Genomic DNA, 19892 nt, shown 5'->3' with positions numbered 1-19892 from the left:
TGACAAATGTCCTTTGAAGTGGGGAAACCTGAAAGGATGGGTGTCTTGATGGGTGGCTCTTATCAGTTGATGAATGCGTGCTGCGACATTGGTCTTTTACAGTTTACATGCGCAAAGCCACAAATTTGTGCTTTTAGTGCTGCTTTGAGACTATGTTGTGATATGCTGCTGTTGGATGTAAGTGGCATCCCCTCCGACTGCCTGAAGAGGTATTGCTCACTTGAGAACACAAGCATTGTTTGTTTTGGAGAATTATGTTGATTACAGTAGTGTGACTACTTCTTGATGAACTTCGGTCTTTTCGGAAATCTTCTCTTTAGTCCTTGATGCACATTCTTACTTTAGTACATCACAATGAAATAGATCAATATTCATACAACTTCAGTGTAAATCAGTAACATGCTATTTTGACATATTTATTAATGCTCAAGCTAAGAATATTGCTGTCAAGGTTGTGGATAACCGATAAGAAAATCTCTCTCCATTTACAGCTCATAACCAAAGCCTATAAAATGACAACATTTCCCCCATATTTTAATACAAATGAAAATGAGACGAAGACAGAGCTCAGTGTTTAAGATAAATGTCATCTTTGCTCCATAAACAGTCTTTAATCCTTTCGATATTTAAAATAAATGAAAAGAATTTGATTCATGCATGAGGTCCAGAACAAGGGAGTCCGCCTAACTGACACTGACCAATCAAGCCCTCCGCAATAATGGTCCCGCCAACTTGAATGAGAGGATCAAGGAATACAGACCAAGGAGGTCGCTGGCTTACATTAACGCTGGCTTACTAACCGTCCCCGCTTTAAAAAAAACCAGAGAGGGGGAACCTCTTACACAGTCAGGGCAGCAAGCATGTGGAATCAGATACCTGTTCATCTGCGATCTATCACCAAGGAAACTAGGTTCAAGAAAGAGCTGAAAACCTGTTGATTCAAACTATAGGGCCCAGAGGATACCTGACTAACCATGCCACTCTTTTTCCATCTCTGAATTCCAAATGTAGTCTCGCAGCTTCACTGTACCTTTGAGCAGCTATGTACACACGAAAACCCAACATCTAGCTCAGTTGCAGTTCTAGTTTGAACTTCTGGGTCTTTGAGTAGTAGTCTAGTGAAGGAGCAGTGCCGCTTAGTCTAATTTTTCTCTCATATCGCTTTGGTAACCTTAGTTACATTGTGTTTGTGGTGTCTTTTTTTTTTGTTTCTGTCTCTGAGGTGTGCTGAATGGTATTTGTGTGTTCTTGCTGGTTTCTCCCTTAGGCATGTTTTCTAACAAAAAATTTGCTTTACATCCAGATAATGGCTGCAAATCTGTGATTGCTCAGAGTTGTCGGTTCACCTTCCAATTTTAATGCTTATGAAACTGTCAAACAGAGCAGCTGTTGTTGAAAATCAGGGGATAGCTCCAAGCAGCTGATCTTTGAGCAGCTTAACAGCAGAAGGTTGTCTCCTATATGAGAGGTGTCTACGAGAGGCCATCCTCCAAAAAGACTGCCAGAAAACAAACCCTCAAAAGAGAGGGTTCTGTTTTGGACTGCTTTTTAATACTACCATTAGGCAATATCTCCCTCTCAAGTTGTCTCAGAATAATATATTCCCGAGAGGTCACTTCATGTACTTCTGTGCAACCTGGATTTAGGTTGTAGTTTAGGCACTTAACGATGCATTATGCCCGATCCCACATAGTTTTATTCTCAGCAGTTCATATATCAGAAGATGTTCCCAATAGAGCATACCTCTTGTGAACAGCAGTTGCACCAGAATACATCTCTGACCTAGAAATAGCGTGCAAAAGACCATGTCTTCTGATGTATTCATGCTGCACAATGATGAAGTGCAAGTATAGAACAATGTATATTTAGGTCTTGCCTAGTGACGCAACGCATGCTCTGCTCGCATGCGAGACTATTGTCGTCAGTTTTGCTTCAGATGCGGGGTGGAAGCTCCGCCCATGCTTCTGATTGGCGCGCGTCAAAAATGTGCGCTTTTAATTGTAAGGGAGGCATGTTTGTACCCTCCCTGTTGGCCGTGCCAGCCCGGACAGGAGATGCGCACGGCGTCTATAACGCGTCTCTTTTGCTCACTGCGGGTAAACTTCTTTCATTCATATGCAGCAGCCCACTGGAGTGAATGTGTGATCTTGTACGAGACACACTACATGCGCAAGAAGTGATTCTTGTGTGGCTTCGGCCGCATCAGATTGTGAAGTTATTATTATTACTTTTGTTGCTTCTGATGATGCACATACATTGACATATGCTGGCGTCCATGCGCTTGTTTGTGTGTATGTCTAGATCTGTCTGCATGTCTGCCTACAGCATAGCAGAATGTATTTCTGTGAGTTTACTTCCTGTATGTTTGTCTGTGTAAGTGTATGTTTCTGGGCTGGCCTGGGTCTGAACCATTACAGGTGTGTGTGTGTGCCTGTTCCTGTGCGCCTTAAAGTCCCACATCGCTGTCCGTCTGCATTAGCCTCCCATATCCCTGTTACTGTTCTGTATGCATTCCCTGGATGCGTGGGACCACCGCCCCTTCCCCTCACCCATTCTCCGGTCACCCTGCCGGTGTTTGCTGTGTGCGCTTCAACCAGTCGGCCTCGTTCCTCCCGTCCCCTCCTCTTTTATGGAGTCCAGGTTTTGTGTGTATTAGGTGACAGAAGGGCCCCGTGCTTGACAGCAAGGCAATCTGTCACTGCCTCTGCGGACAGATTTCGCATGGAGCCACTCCGGTTCGCAAGTGCGCTGCACCCCCTTTGTTTCCCTGCTTCCCTCCCCGGGTGTCTCCCCTGCGCCTTCCTTGCCTTTGTTCCCCCTTGAAAGCCAACGCGTGACAGAAGCTGCCAATCATAATATCGGACTAATCGAGTCTGCCTTCATCTGATCCACTCTAATTACGTTTAGACGTCACCCTCCTCCATTTCGGACTCTCGCCTCAACCCAGCTTTTCTGTCTATCTGTTTGGCTCTCCTCTCTCTCCCTCAGAAGTCCACTCTTTGTGCGCGCCTCCATCTGTCTGTCGCCTAAAGTCTTTGTCAGCCAGCTCCCTCCCCCCCCCCCCCCCACCTGCTCGTTTGTTTGTTTTTTCAATAGTGGTTGGATCTCTGGGCCTCCTACTAACCCATGGGATCAAAGGCCTACCAAGCCCTGATCTCAGCCTATAAGACTTTGTTTCTTTTTTTTTTTGGTCGTCGGTTTTACACATGATGTTTCTCCTCATTACTGTTAGTATGGCATCCAGATACAGCACTAAGCAATAGAATGCTGGTGGTCAGGCTTTGCGAAGGGCCTTCCGCTGCGCAACACCGGTCACTGCGTTTTTAGCAACTTTACATCCACTTTTTTTTAATTAAAATCTGCTAATTATGCTGTAGATTATGGGTTTTGGTGCAAATGCGGCACATCCATAATTTATATGGGAAACAACAAACCCACAGAATTGCACAATTACAGTGATTCTGATGATAGTCCCTCTGTCCACAGCTCTTCCTGCTCTCCCTGACCTTTATCATCCCACTCTTCTCCGCCTTCTCAGCTCTACCTCGCAGCTATGGTCCCACTCTACAGGTGTTCCTGCTCTGCATTTCCTCCTTTGTTCCTCTCTCCACAGCTCTGCCTGCTTCCGCTCTCCTCTCGCCCATCTCCACAGCTCAGCCAGCTTCCGCTCTTCTCGCCACAGCTCTGCCTGCTTCTGCTCTCCTCTCGCCCCTCTCTCCTCGGCGCTGCCTGCTTCCACTCTCCTTTAAAAACTAACACATGAATAGAAGGCATTATCGTTTACAATGCCAATAGCTAAAACTTTCGCAAATGCGAGACCTATTGCATTGCAAATGCTTGTTGCTCTTGTGAAGGCAGATGGTAAAGGTAGTCTTTGTGCATACATGTTTTGAGTCTTTGCTTGCTAGAAAATGTACATGGTATTGTGGACTTGTAACTAAAGAATACCACAAGTTGTTGGTGTGATCCTCTTAGAAGCCCATGATCTACAATAATGTAAAAGGTTTGTGAAAGTACGTTGTGTCCTAAGCCACATCCATGCATCATTGGAAGCAGTTGCCCTCAGTTGACTTGTAATACCAACTAGTCGGAAGTTAGTTAAGTCCATGTTGAGAGGCATGCTATTACATGTTGGGCAGCAGGAACCATAATGTCCAGAAGTTTCTGATGGGTTTACTACTTGCATATTTAGCTTCTCTGTACTAAGAAGAGAACTGTTCTTAAGGTGATCAGTCCTCTTCCACAATGGTTGAATATCACTGAACGCTAAACACTTGGTTCATTCAGATAGACATCTTGAACACCTTGCAAATAGGAGGGTGTAATTGAAATGGTACACAATCTTTCTGTAGCTTTGATATCTACAGAAACTGGAATCTAGTTTGGCCAATTATTTATGCACATAACATGAGTTCAGAACTTCCAGCAAGATCCTTTATTTTTAAGGAACTCTGCAGTTTAGTGCACGTTTCTTGGAACATCTTTCCACTTTCAGTCCTCATAAAAAGCGCAGTGAAGCTGAAGATTGGCACTTGAACACTACCATTCCAAACTTTCCAATGGCAGTGATGTACGTATGTTATGTAATGACATTAATATAGTGGAGCCTTGTTGTGAAAATAAAAGGGTTCATAATCCCAGTTTCACCAGTGATGTCACGGGTGACTTAATCCATGATACCATTAATGACCTTTGAGGCCGTGAGCAGTGCCTGGTGGGGGCATGAATTATAGTTGTGCAGCAGGCAAACGTTCTTTTTTTTTTTTCTTTTCTTTTTTGGGCCATTAATTCTTTTTTATAAGATACCAGTATACACAAACACGCTCGTGTGGTTACCAGTGTGTATGTAGTTGGTTAGTTCAGAGATTCCATAGGAAAATAATTTGTTTTTTGCTAATAACGTTCGCTGTATTTGATTGAATCTTCGCAAACTGAGTTTATCCAGCTCAGATTTTCCCTTGCAATGTTTGGTGTAATCTGCGTGGGTCGTGAAAAAAGGGGGGTCATGGTGGCCCCAAAACTTTGTTTTTTTTCCTTGTTAATTCCCTTAGTAAATTTGGGAAGCTCACAAGGAAGGTGTGGAACCACGTGAGCTGGCGCTTCAGCTGAGGTGCTGTGAAAACCAAGGAAAATGTGCGGTGGGGGTCTGTGGAGGTTTGACCTCATGGGATAGTTGCTCTGCAGCAACCCCTCGCTGCACACGGTAAAAAGCTGTTCTCAGTGGTGGAGTTGGGTAAATATGATCAAAAAATCCCAGAAATTCTCTGAAGAAAATGAAAGCTTAATGTTGAGTTATAGTTAGACTTTGTAATAACGTAAAGACACATGTTTAAAAAACACTGAAATTCAACAGTTAGTTTACGGAGCTAAATATAACTTACCTCCGTGCGATGCAGTATTTGACTTCACAAATTACATCACTGATGACATGTTAAATGACATCATTGACATTACTGAGAACATCGTCCAACAAATAAAGCATTTGCTATAAGCTTTTCATACTGTAAGGTATTCAGCAAAGTACAGAGATCCAGCTTTCCATAATCTCAGTAGTATTAATTGACGTAATCTTTCGCAGTAACCAGAAGCAAAATATGAAGCCTATCTGTGAAATCACCCACATTAAGTAAATATTGTGTTTTTTTTTTTTTTTTTTTAGCTGCTATTCAGGTGTGTAGGAAACATAATGGATCTGTAGATATTAATGAGATAAGCAACTTATTTAACTGTGAATACCATTAAAAAATGTTTGGGTCAGTATTTACAGTAATGAGATGTGCCTGATCGATACCTTATCTGACGTAGAATTTTAAGTGAGCAGCTACATATTTACATATTAGCAATGATAAGGCAGGCATAACCAGGTCCTATGGGCAACCATCTGTAGGAAGGTCAAGTTCCCTGTACATATTTGTTAAATGAAAGTGGTGGACACCATTTATAGAATTCTTAAAATCCTAATGACTTGACAGAATTTCCACTTAGTTACATTTCTGCTCTTTTTAAATCTCCAGTTTACATTGAAGTTGCACATAGCACTACATGAGAACTCTTTAATGTTAGTATGTGTAAGAAATCCACAGGTGAATAATGTATTATCAAAAAAAGCAGGTTTTTTGTGCACGTTTCAGAAGCAGGCCTTCAATTAATCCACAACCTATTTAAAACTTATGTCTGCAACTGACACTAGTTGCCTTCAGTCTCTACCTTGTTTGAACACAGTACTGCTTGCACTGTATATATTTGTGGCCTATTTACTGCCTACCTTGTTTTCTAAAATGATGTAAGGGCTCAATTAGTAAATTAAGGAAAAGTAGCTGAGTGACTAGATCAGTGATGTTATTTAACATGTGATGAGCGCTGGTATATGTGTAGTCATAAGCAGTGCACGGCACGGGTGCAAGTTAAAATTTGCTCAGTAAATTATAACTGGCAAATTTCAAGTTTTTATTTTGGTTTTGATTTATTACAACACCTGACTATAACATCACTTGTACATTTGTACACACACACGCACCCACACCATGCCTGCAGTTGTTTTTTTTTAGAATCACTTTCTGTAGGAAGCGCTGTTTTTGTTTTCATAAGTAACATTTCACCTGGTGAATCGACACTAAATTTGGACAGATCTACTTCTTTCCAAATTTGAGAAACGTTGGTCATTGCAAAAAAGAAAAAAACTCCTGTGTTCTATATGTGAGATCCACATGATACATTTTTGCTCTTCACTCCAGATTAAACCGAAGGTCCCATTTATATCACAACCGACATGTAGACATTACTTTTGACAGAATAGAGTTTTTAAGTAAATGTTTTCGTATTTCTATAAATCGTATTGTGTACTTTTTGTGACTGAATGTTAAATATTTGAAATTGAGACCCAAGAACTGAACAAACGCTGTTATCCAGTATTGGATCTTTCATAGTCACATGTTTGAATGAGTCCACATCATTGAAGTGGGAGTCCCTTTTAAAGCAGTAATGTGTTGTACATATGTCAAACAGGCTTGAAAACAGCATATCGAGTAACCAATTCAAATCCTTTAAACAGATCTAAACTTCAGCCAATCATGCTGCAACACTTGTAAGCCCCTGAGGGAAGGGGATACCATACTTTCAAGCACAAGTGATATTGAAGTCTCTTAGCTCTGCTCAGTTCTCTTCAGGCTAATTTTCAAGATTTCAACTCCAACAGCAAGTAATATTTGGAATTATTTTTCTAACCAACTCTGACAGATTATGACTTTACATTATGCTGGACACCTAAAAAAAAGAGCCCTTTATGGCTACTGTGGGAAAGAGACTTTATTCAGAAGATTACCACAAGGAATGCATTTATCAATCACATAATTTGTAAAGCGCACTACATACCCGGGAGAGTTTCAAGGCGCTGGGGAGGGGGGGGGGGGGGTGATGCTGCTATTGGTCAAAGTGCCAGGTCTTGAGTTGTCTCCTGAAGGTCAGCAGGTCTTCGGTTTGTCGGAGGGGGAGGTTGTTCCAGGTCCTGGCGGCGCGATGGGAGAAGGATCTGCCTCCGTAAGTAGTTCTCCGGATGCGTGGGACCGTGGCCAGGGCGTGGTCAGCGGAGCGGAGTTTCCTGTTGGGTACGTAGAAAGAGAGTCGACTGTTGAGATAGGCTGGGCCGGTTTTGTGGAGTGCCTTGTGTGCGTGGATCAGGAGCTTTAAGGAGATTCTTTTGTCGATGGGGAGCCAGTGTATGTTCCTCAGGTGGGGGGTGATGTGGTCGCTGCGTGGGACGTCGAGGATCAGGCGTGCAGAGGCGTTCTGGATTCTCTGTAGTCTGTTGATGAGTTTGGACGAGGCTCCGGCATAGAGGGCGTTTCCGTAGTCGAGTATGCTGCTGACAAGGGCCTGGGTGACTGTTTTCCTCGTGTTTGTCGGGATCCATCTGTAGATCTTGTGGATGATGCAGAGGGTGTTGAAACAGGTGGAGGAGACTGCGTTGACTTGTTTGGCCGTGGAGAGTTTCGAGTCGAGGGTGACTCCCAGGTTGCGTGCGTGGTCGGTGGGGGCCGGGGGGGACCCCAGTGACGTGGGCCACCAGGAGTCGTCCCATGCGGAGGGGTTGGACCCGAGGATGAGGATTTCAGTCTTGTCTGTGTTCAGTTTGAGGCGGCTGTCCTCCATCCAGTCTGCGACGGCCTTCATTCCCTGGTGGGGGTTGGATTTGGCGGTGAGGGGGTCCTTGGTGAGGGAAAGGATCAGTTGAGTGGCGTCTGCATTTATTGTCTTATATCCTTCACACAATGTCTCACTTTTTCCTCCAAGACCGTGATGGATAGAGAAGGTAGGTTACTGCTGTGTCTTCAAATGTTCAAGACCAAAGAGAAGTCTCTCAGAATCCTGCAGAAAGTCTCACGAGAGATCAGAGGGTCATTCATATAAACCTCGATAAACTGTAGAACCTCCTAAAAAAGGCTCCATAAAGAGTAATCAGACTTGCACGGTTTCAATTACATTTAAAATAAATTGTAGACTGTATTGATGGCAAGTAAACAGTCAAAAAGAGTAAAACCATTCAGAAACAGTGTTGACGTGATTACCAAAGCAGGTATCTCTGAAAGCACCATCGACACCAATGTGGACGACAGTGGCTGATGACAACTGCATTGTCTTTGATACGGCGGCGATTTTAACACTGTCCACTTCTTTATCGACAACATCCACCTCGCCATGGGCACAAAAAATAATCATGGTTTCAGAAAAGGGTATTCCTATGCCCTTAATCTCTGAACATGCATCTTGTAGTAAAGTGTCATATTTACCACCTAGTCACCTGTTAGATTTGGAGGAATAGAACGATGATGATGAGAAAGATGATGTACTATTTGGTCCCGCATACTGCCCAACTGACCTCCATGTTAAATATAATTCAAACAAGAATAAACATTTTGAGAAGAAATGTTGCAAGTTCCTAGAGCACCGGTTAGAGACTTAAGATGTATACTAGCAGATTACCGCAACAGGTTTCTAGGTCCTTCCAAATCCTCCTTTGGTACCACATTCTCTGGAGGTTCAGCCAACACCACCTAGATCCTCTCCTTCTAAAGTCCAAAAGCTCAAACACCGTAAGTAAAGATATATATTCAGATGATGACTGAGAGGAAGGGAAGGTGCAGGACGAACAGGAAAAGGGATCAGAACGGGATGAAAATGTAGCCCCCATTCCTCCACCAATTGCTTCAAAACTCCCTGACTCGCCACCAGATGACATAGGAGGATTTCATGTTCTTTTTCGAAAGGGCATACAATATATTTGATATTACCATTCCTGACTGTTTTCTTTATGACTTTAAAGAACCATCGCGAAAATCAGTAAAGTCTGCAATGAAGGAATTATGCAAACGAAAACCAATCGTCCATGTCAGCTGTCATCCCTCATCTGTACAAAAAATATAATGATCCAGACAACACTCCAGTTTGTCTCATTGAACATCCTAAAGCTGCCTCTGTAGTAATGCAAGCAGCTCGACGCCGTTCAAGAAATCCATCTGCATCATGCACTACTCCTTGGGATCCAGAAAGGAGACGTCTTCATGATCTAGGCAAGAGGTTTTCTACCACAGCGTCCTCCACAGTAGGAGCAGCTAAAGCCCTCACCGTTCTTGTACGTTATGATCGACAGAAGTGGTTGGACATCAAAATGTTTGAGTTCTTGCCAGAAAATAAACAGTGGGAAGCTAAGAAAATTCTCTTGGAAGGATAAATGTCATTGTCGGAAATGATTGGCTGTGCCTTAGACCTCACATCTACAGGCTTCAGACAACTAGCATGAGCAGTTGTTCTCTGAAGATAGGGATGGCTAAAATTGACATTGTTTAGACCCGAGGTCCAAAGCAAAATGCTAAATATGACTTATGACGGAGAAGTACTCTTTGGAAAAAAACATCAATGACCCAATTAAAGTGGATACTACCACTGCTAGGTTGCTCGTCAGCCCTTTTGAGGTATCTGAGTTAGGGCACAATTTTCCTATAGGGAAGGTTTCCAGATATACAGATATCAACCACATCAGTTTCACCAACAACCTTGTAGTCGTCCGCATCAATATCAACGGTATTGTCCGCCGCTTCCAACAGCTTATTCAAAGTGGGAGCTGCAAAGGAAGTAAGACACTCAAGCTAAGGACTCAACCAGAAGACATTGACATGACTCAGGCGCCAGTCACAACCTGTTAAAATTGAAGACACTAGGAGGATATATAGCTAATTACTTCTCAAATTGTTATCTTAATACAACACTCATTAGTCTTAGACCTAGTAAGATTCAGTTACACTTTGGAGATTACACAAAGCCCTCATCATAATCCTCCTCCGAGACCACCCGCTCATCTTTGTTTACTGCAATTGGAAATCATCACAATTTTAAGTAAAGGAGCTATACAAAACAACCCTTTACTCAGAGAAATGTAGGTTTTTATTACCGTTATTTTTCTTTCTCAGGATAAGAAACATCCAGGGAATGGAGTTTTGAATGAATTACCTCCAAAAAGGCAGTCTTTTTGTGTGGTCATGTTGCAGGAGATTCTACAGCATAGTTCTGAGGTTATATGACAACATTGGATCCCCAAGCCGTTTATTTTCATATTCCCATTCATTCAAAACACCGGAAGAGTCTCGGATTTAAAGAGGCACACATCCATTACCAATTCAAAGTTCTCCCCTTTGGACTGAAATAAGCTCCTCGAAATTTCACAAAATGTCTAGCTCCAGTGGCAGCCTATTTGAGACAAAGGGGTCATCAAGTGTTTCCTTACCTAGACGACCGACTGATAAAGACTCATTCTTTTTCAGGCCTCTAAAAGGTCAACCAAAACTTGCCTACAAGCAGTCATCCAGTTGGGCCTGAAGTGAAACACTCCGAAGTCCTCCCTCCATCACAAAAGATTGTTTTTGGGGGGTGTTCCAGAGAACATAAAAGACCAAGCATTCCCAACAGTAGAAAGATACTGCAAACTGATATAATTAGTAAGCTAATTAAAAAAATTTAAAAAAAGTCTGTTGTGGTACTACTCTACAAATCTTTCCTGGGCATGATTCATTGTGCATCCCCTTAATTCCTTTCTGCTGCCTATGATAGAGGGGTATCCAAGAGGAATTAAACAAACAATGGCTAAAAACTGAAGGGCCATTCGGAACAATTATAAATGTCACCATGAAATTAAAGCTGTTGTCTGTTGGTGGATGTGAGAAGCAAACATATCTATGGGCTTATGTTCTTAGCCCAAATACAACAATTCCTGATGACAGGCGCTTCCTTATAAGGTTGGGGAGCTCATTTACAGCACCTAGAGATTCGCGGAAAATGGACTGCTCAAGAAAAAGCTCCACACATCAATTTACTAGAATTAAGAGCGGTATCATTATGCCAGGTCTTCAGTCCTGAAATTGATGGACAAAACTACATAAATGCATTACATAAACCAGCAAGGGTGAACTAGATCGCCCCTGATCTTGAAGTTCAAAGGATTTGGGAGTGTTCATTGAAGCACTAAGTTCAACTGAAAGTGGGGTATTCTCCCTTCAGTCACAATCAGTGGGCGAACACATTAAGCAGAATGACAGTCTTGTCATGAATGGGAGCTAAGCCAAAAGGTTCTCACGAAAGTTTTTGCATGATGGGGAAAGTGAAATCTGTCTCTTTGCTGCAGCCCAAAATCGGAAGTGCAAATTCTTTGGAAGCTGACACCACCAACCACAATCGGTGGTGAACGCCTTTTCATTTTCATGGATGCATATATTTCACTACACTTTCCCTCCAATACTATTAATTCCAAAGGTCGTCTTTGGTGAGAACCATGTACAATAATTTTAGTAGCTCCAAGGTGGCTCAGACAATATTGGTTCATCGTGCTACTTCTCTCCGAAGTGAAACATCGGAAAGTAACACCAAGCTCCGATCTTCTACAATGATCATCAATCAATTGCTTCATTTGGACCTGAAGCCTTTGAACTTCTCGGCTTGGCTCCTGAATTGAGTGAATTTTCACACTTAGACATTCAGCAGAATTTGTAGTCAAATCTTAGCTTAAGCCAGAGTTCAATCCACTAATACAATTTATCAGTTCAATTTGAAACACTGTTGTTTATGGTGCGTGAATACCAGGGTTCATCCAATCTCATTGCAACCTCATACAATTCTACTGTGTCTATTATCTATCCAAATCTGGTCTGTCACCCTCTTCTATTAAGGTGCATTTGGCAGCCATATCTCGTTATAGGAGAGCTTTTAATAATTCATCTTTGTGGTCAAATAACATTAAAAAAGAATTCTTAAAATGACTTTTCATTGCTTTACTTCCTTTAAAGAATCCTCCAGTTGGAAGATAAATACAGTCCTTTCAGAGCTAATGAAGAGTCCCTTCGATCCTATTCATACAGTAGAACTTAAATATGTTCCATGGAAGGTGGCATTTTTCTTTGCACTCACTTCGGCAAGAAGAGTAAGTGAGGTACAAGCTTCCACCACTAAGGAGCATTATATGCAGTTTAGAGCCGATTTAGTAATTCGAAGGGCAAATCCCTATTGTATCCCTAAAGTACCATCAGAGGTCCATCTACATCAACTAATGGTATTAAAAACTTTCTTCCAGAACCACAAGGACTCAACTGAGACAACGCTACAAATGTTAGACGTTAAACAATGCATAACATTTTATAGTGCTAGAACCAGTGCCTTCAGGAAAACTAACCAATTATTGGTAGCATGTGGCAATTCCGGTTGGGGCCTTGTCCTCTCAAAACAAAGCATAACCGGTTGGATTTCAGCAGCCATAATCTTTTGCGATAATTAAGCAGGTAGACCTTTGGATCAGTGAAATCGCATCCAACTAGGAGTACATTGACTAATCTTTTGGCATGTGTCTATACAAGACATCTGAGGAGCTGCAGCTTAGGAAAAAATACATACATTAACCCAACATTACTGTTTGGATTTAATGGTACAGAACAACGCGGTGGTGGGCCAAGCAGTTATAGAGGAGTCTTTAGAGGAGTTTGGTTCTGGTTCACCCACTCTGCCGTCACCTACCCAGCCGGACATTGTACATAGTTTTTCTTCGTCTCCCCGCTGTGTTTCCTTCCCTCCACCACCTCCTCCCTCCGTGATCCTGGGGCTACCTCTCCTGTCCAGCTGATACGTTAATATCTCTCGTTACTCCTCTTTGTTTTTTCTTGGCTCCTGTAACTGATAACATTTTGTAACCTGTTACTTGCTGATCCTCATGTAAAGCCGCGGTGCCCGAGCAAATTTGTCTTATGTCCGGTGGAGCTGTCATATGCAGCTATAGAGGAGTTTGGCTCTGTTTCACCCTTCAGCCGGCACCTACCCAGCCGACCATCAGACATCGTTTTCCTCGCCTCCCCGTTGTGTTTTCCTACCTGCATTCCCTACCCCCGTTTACCATTTCCCCTCTACCTCTTCACTTCCCATAAGATGTGTGTACTCGCTAATCTCACATTATTGTGTAATCTCATGTTTCTTCTTTTCTCCTATGTCTATACTTGTCTATGTAATTATGGAACCTGTAACTCGCTGATCCTCATGTAAAGCGCTCTGATACCTCCGGGTCTAGCCATCGCTATATAAAACTTTGCAAATAAATAAAAATTATAAAGCATATATTCCAGTGAGTTGAGCCATATACAAATGTGTACTGTTTTATATCTACCCACTGTTGACTTTTAGATGTATGTTACTATTATCAATTACTTACCATTCGGATTGAAGCATATGAATCTATCAAAGATCCAGTACTTGAGAAGGAAAAAAGTTACTTGACTGCAGCTGTAGTTCTCCAGTATTGGCATTATTCATAGATTCACATGCGACCCACACTTCTCCCCTTAGAGGGTCACCACTGCTGCCTGTTAAGTTATTATCTCAGAAGTATGTTAGCCCTTGCGGGGAGTAGTTAACAGGGTGCTGTAACTCTTATTGGCTGAAGTTTAGTTCTTTTTAAAGGATGCAAATTGATTAATTATTTTTTAAGGGCTGTTTGACACATTTATAACACGTTACCGCTTATTCCAGCATGTGCATCTATGAAAGATGCCAATATTGGAGAACTACTGTTATATATTCCTTACTTGTGGTCAGAGATTTTGAGGGTGATATTTACTTGCATGCCTCTGCATTAGCAAGTGGGTAGTCAATGTCCAAGCCCGTACCAACAAATGTGATGGCTTGATAGACGTGGCAGAGGTGCCCAGGGAGAGAATAAAGGTCTTGTTTTGCCTTTAATGAAAAAACCTGCTTCCGACCCTAAGGGGATGGTTGACAGGGTGATCTATCTTCCTTTTCCAACCAAGATAACAGAAAACATTGTTGATCAACAACATACAGCCTTTGAACCACCAATGTGTTTGGCATTCACCAGTTGAGCATTGAACCCTCTCACAGTAGAAAGACAGTTCTCGTCTCTGCAGCTAATGACCTCTGAATGCAGCGAATGAAGCTACCTTTGGCACAGTCTCTCATACCAATTTGATTGACTGTCGCTCCCATAGTTGACTGAAAGACCCAGCTCTGAAGTGGTTACACTCCTTTATGGAAGTTTACTGCCATGCTGTGTTTATGCCCCCCAAGTGCTCTGGCTTCAAGATGCTCCATTGTTGTCCCTTTTGATACCTTAGTCATTTCTTTTGGTCTCCGATTTTATGCATACTTTGACAACACCATAACTAATTGCCATACTAGACGGGCAAGTTGTTCATGCATGAACAATTCAAGGTCTATATGTGGGCTGTTGTTTCCTGGATGAATTACATCTCCTCCCAACAGCACAACACTGACCGATAGACACTACTTTCAATAAACCCCTCTGCTTTGGTCTTCACTTGGTGGCTGGAAGCTCTCTTTTCACCTCTGACATATCCGTCTTCAGCACATACTCTTGGTATTATTGTGTTCGAGGCATATGAGCTGCAAATCACACACTGAGGATAAGATCGCCATCTGGTGTTGGGCTCGGATGATTGCAGGTTGTTGTTGTCTTCGGAAGAAGCCTTTGGTCACGAGGTTGGTGACTCCTCCCCTGGACAACAGTGCGCATGGGCATCCACTCCATCGTCAGATTGTTTTTTTCCGCCATTGGGTTCGGATGAACTTTTTTCCGCTCCAGCAGAAAACTTCCAGCAATCGATTTTAACTCTTCAATCTGCTTTCCATCGACATCGAAATCATCTCGGACCGGTTCCGGAAGCGGCTGATGGACAGGACACCCTTCAAAAAATGCCCCCGGTGTGGAGCGAAGTTCCCCCACAGTGATCACCACGAGGTTTGTAACCTCTGCCTGTCGCCGGAACACAACAAATCGACCTGTCCAGCTTGTTCTGCTTTCTGTTCCAAGAAGACCCTCCGGGACCGAAGAGCTCGATGCCATATTATGGCCAAACCAGCTCCAGAACCGGAGGACATCTTTGCTCAGGACGTTCCTGAAGATGACACCGAAGATCTCGAGATCGTGTCCGAGGCCGACGATTCCGATGACCTCATCACTCCAGGGCAGCGTGTGAGTACCAACCCCCCTGCCCCATCCAAAAAGACATTGGTCAAGACTCCGCCAGCTGGGCCCAGTCGCGACCGGAAATCCTCTTCAGAAGCCCCGCCCTCGGGCCCGGCTCCGAAGACATCTAAGCCTGTAGGTGGCTCGGGCTCGAGCAAACCTCATGTGATTGTACCTATAACACCTTCGGCACCGAAAACTCCACTGTCGGCACCGAAACAGGCTTCAAGACCGAAATCTCCTTCGGCACCAAAACGTTCCTCGGCACCGAAGTCTCCACCGGTGTCGAAACGTTCTTCGACATCGATGCCTAAAAGTCCCTCGGCGCCGAAGTTTCCATCGGCGCCGAAGTTTCCATCGGCGCCGAAGTTTCCATCGGCGCCGAAGTTTCCATCGGCGCCGAAGTTTCCATCGGCGCCGAAGTTTCCATCGGCGCCGAAGTTTCCATCGGCGCCGAAGTTTCCATCGGCGCCGAAGTTTCCATCGGCGCCGAAGTTTCCATCGGCGCCGAAGTTTCCATCGGCGCCGAAGTTTCCATCGGCGCCGAAGTTTCCATCGGCGCCGAAGTTTCCATCGGCGCCGAAAAAAGTTCATAAAGACCCGAAACGGTCATCACCGCCACCACCTTCGGAGCCAGATGAACTTTTTCGCCCAGATCCTACTCAAAAGCGGATCTACATCAATCCCGAAACCGGACATGTGACTGCCGTCCCATACAAGAAACGGAAGCTGGACATCACACCATCTCCAGCTCCCATACGGAAGGACTGTGCTACTTTTTTTTTTTTTTTTAATATATCTTTAAAAATGTCGTTTTTTTTTTTCTTTCTTCAATTGTGTTTATTGATTTCTTCAACATAAATGCAGCAGGATATCTAAGCATCATTGTAACCAGATCCCAAAACAATACCATAGTGGAAACAGACTCGTAAATAACAGTTACTATATAGTTACTACATTGATTGCCCTCCAAGCTAGAGCATCCTACTGCTCAAAACTCAGGAAGGGAATGTAAGAGGCCATTCCCCTCCCCTGCAACATTTCTTGTGACAAAAAACAGCATACCATAAATTACTTGCGTGCAGTAAAAGAAAAACATGAATATCTTAGCAAAACATGCACATACAGAGCTTAATATTTCCTGCTGTTTGGTGTCCATCGGGGTCATAAGGCCAAAGTTATCCACAAACTGACTTGTGGTCATGTGAGGGATCTCCCAAAGAGGGCCTCAAATCTGGAATAGATGTAGGGTCCTTATATGTGGGTGGCAAGTGAACAGCAGCAAGCCCACCGAGAGATCTCACAGATTTCGATTTCAAGGTTGTTTTGCTTCCTCAGAAGAATCAAATTATTTTCATATCATGGGTGGGAGAATCGATATGCGGTTGTCACGTCTGGTGCATTTGCAGAGCCGATATTTACTGTTGTATTTTGAATGGTGAGGTGGCATATGAGCCATGAATATTTTCTTCACATACCCTAAGCCATGATCGAAATGCATTTCTTTTTTTTTTTTTTTTAAGTTTCAACAAAAACTTTATTCAGCAGGAAGAAATAATACACAGCCCCTGTGCCTACAACCAACCAGTGGCCGGCGGCGTAGTAAGCGAGATGCAAAATGGTAGTGTACACAGCTATCCGCCTACAACCCGCTAGGGGCCGGCAGCGTCACAAGCACTGTCGACACAAGGACTGGTAGTCGATGGGCTGTAACAAGCTCAATGTCGTGTACTCTGTCTTCTATCAGTGACCCTAGGAACATGCAGAATTTATGTATTCAGGAAGATCCGAAGAGCGTAGTGGCTCCCTATGGCATATCTTCAACACTTAATACATCGTAAGCACAGTGGTAAACCCATAGTTGTAGGAAGCGTCGTGTGCGGGAACCGTCCTCCCCCACCTCCCGGGACAGATGAGCGGGCCATAACAGCCATAAGCCAATCCGCCCGGTGTCAACGGGAGTGCCGGTCCGCAGGGCAGGAGTAAGCTAAGCGAACAGGGGACCCCGACCAAGTCTCCACCATTACCCCTTCGAGCTTTGCAATCCAGTGGAGTTAAGGGCTATGGGCTTGAGCGATGGATCATCTGGGGGCATGCTATGTCTGCGGATGCGCTAACAGGTAGGTTGTGAGAGGACTCCAAATATCTACTGGTCTGGACGCTGAGGGCAAGAGTTCTGCATATCTAAGCAGGGTGTCCTGACACTGTACCATGTCTTTGATCCAGTCTTTGAATTTAGGAGCCCTGCCTCTCCCCCACCTACATGCTATGAGTCTCTTCGCTATGAGAAAAGCAACCGTGGTAAACCTGCGAACTGGTTTCTTAACGTTTTTTGTGTAGCCCAGGAGTGCCTGCGTCGGAGAGGGTGTCAGAGGGACAGCAATCATCTCCGAAATGCCAGAGTATACCTGACACCAATAGTCTGCAACTTCCCGGCAGTTCCAAGCCATGTGCAGAAAGTCTGCTTCCGGTGAGCGGCAGCGCCAACAGAAATCATCCTCGCAGGCCCATCCTACACATGTGAGCAGGAGTGCAGTAAAGTCTATGCAGGAACTTGTAGTGGATAACCCGAAATCTACTGCTGGAAGAGATCTGCTCGGTCTGCAGGCAGCAAAAGTTCCAGACCTCATCTTCAATGGGTACCCCTAATTCTGCTTCCCATTTTGTTCGTGCTCTGCAGGGTGCCAAATCGGGTGTAGCGTGTAGTGAGTGATAAAGCTTGGAGACCGCGTGCGCTGGAGTGGTAGCCTTTAGCAATAGGTGTAAAGGGTCTAAGGTGGGTGGTTCATACGGGAATCCCTCCGTGATTGTACGGACGCCACTGCGGAGTCGAATGTAAAGAAATGTGTCCATTGGGGTAGGTGTGTTATCGGCTGAGATGTGTGCTAGTGAACGAAACTGCCCGTCTGTATAGAGGTCGCCCCAAGTCTTAATATTAAGTTTGTCCATAAACTTCTGAAATAATCGTTCCTGCAGAATGGGTAACTTAGGATGGTAAGCCAGGGGAAGCAATGGGGAATATATCAAGGACGTGCTGAGTTTTTTTGCAATATGTTGCCATGCTAGAACTGAAGTGGATACTGTAGTATGGTGCTCAGCTCTCGCCTCTGGTGCACTAAATAGGGCACCTTCCAATGGGATGGGGTCCGCCAGCCAATGTTCCACTGCTATTTGCGGCATAAAGGGGGTGGGGTGAAACCAGTGATATACATAGTGCGCCTGAGCACTATAGTAGTAGAGTTCAAACTCTGGTATATCAAAACCCCCCTGCGCGAATGGGCGGGTTAAGACGTTCCAGCCCAGGCGTGGTCGCTTCCCCCCCCCCCCCACAAACCAGCCGAATAAGCTCGGAGCGCAGGCGTTGGAAGAAAGTCTTGCCCGGATAATATGGAATATTTAAGAAGAGGTAAAGGAGTTTGGGAAGTACCACCATCTTAATGAGAGAGGCACGGCCTGCAAAAGAGAGCGGCAGCGTGATCCATCTGGTCACACAAGTTTGAATATGATCAAATGTGCGGCCGTAATTCATTCGCATCAACTCTTCCCGATCACGAGAGAGCAGTATGCCTAGATATCGGACCTCATCTTCGCACCACTTCAGTGGATAATCAAGGTGGAATGGCTGGGCAGCCGCGGTGAGCGGAAAGATAGTGGACTTACCCCAATTAATATGGATACCGGACATGCCCGCAAACGGAATGAACTCCCTCAAGATAGGGTTGAGGTTGGCAGCAGGATCGCGGAGGTACAACGTGATGTCATCCGCGTACAACGATGTGAGTACCTCTCGCTGCAGGCAGCGCAGAGCCTTATCCCTGTGATGCTGTCGGAGCCTAGCAGCCAGCGGCTCCATCGCTATGGCGAACAGCAATGGGGACAAGGGGCACCCCTGTCGTGTCCCCCGCGATATAGCAAAGGCCTCAGATATTTGACCGTTCACTCCCACCCGAGCCACCGGCTGACTGTAAAGGATACCCATCCACTGCGTGAATCCGATCGGCATCCCCATATTGCGCAGGATACATTGGAGATAGTCCCATTCCAGGGAGTCAAATGCCTTAGTGGCGTCCAAAAAGACTGCCACCAGTGGCAAACCAGGGTCTACATTCTGCAATATTGAGAAGAGGGTCCGGAGGTTGTGGGAGGTGGCCCTGCCTGGGACGAATCCCGCTTGATCCGACAGCACCAGACCTCCCAGCAGCAACTGTAATCGGTTGGCCAAGACTTTGGTCAGAATCTTAGCGTCGCAGTTGATTAGGGAGAGGGGACGGTATGAGTCGCAATATTGAGGTGGTTTCCCGGGTTTCAGCAGAGAGGTAATCAGAGCTTCCTGCATTGACGGGGGAAGTGCACCGGATTCGTAAGC

The 19892-nt window shown here is 44.4% G+C and overlaps 1 protein-coding gene across 24 annotated transcripts in view; it reads left to right on the top strand.

Annotated features, from left to right (window-relative positions):
• PUM1 (pumilio RNA binding family member 1) overlaps positions 1–19892 on the top strand; it is an 897051-nt gene that overhangs the window by 31070 nt on the left and 846089 nt on the right. The window lies entirely within an intron of this gene.

This window comes from Triturus cristatus, chromosome 3_1, assembly GCF_964204655.1.
Source record: "Triturus cristatus chromosome 3_1, aTriCri1.1, whole genome shotgun sequence".
NCBI lineage: Eukaryota > Metazoa > Chordata > Amphibia > Caudata > Salamandridae > Triturus > Triturus cristatus.
Note: the sequence above shows the minus strand (reverse complement) of the source record. Positions and strands in the feature narration are given on the sequence as shown.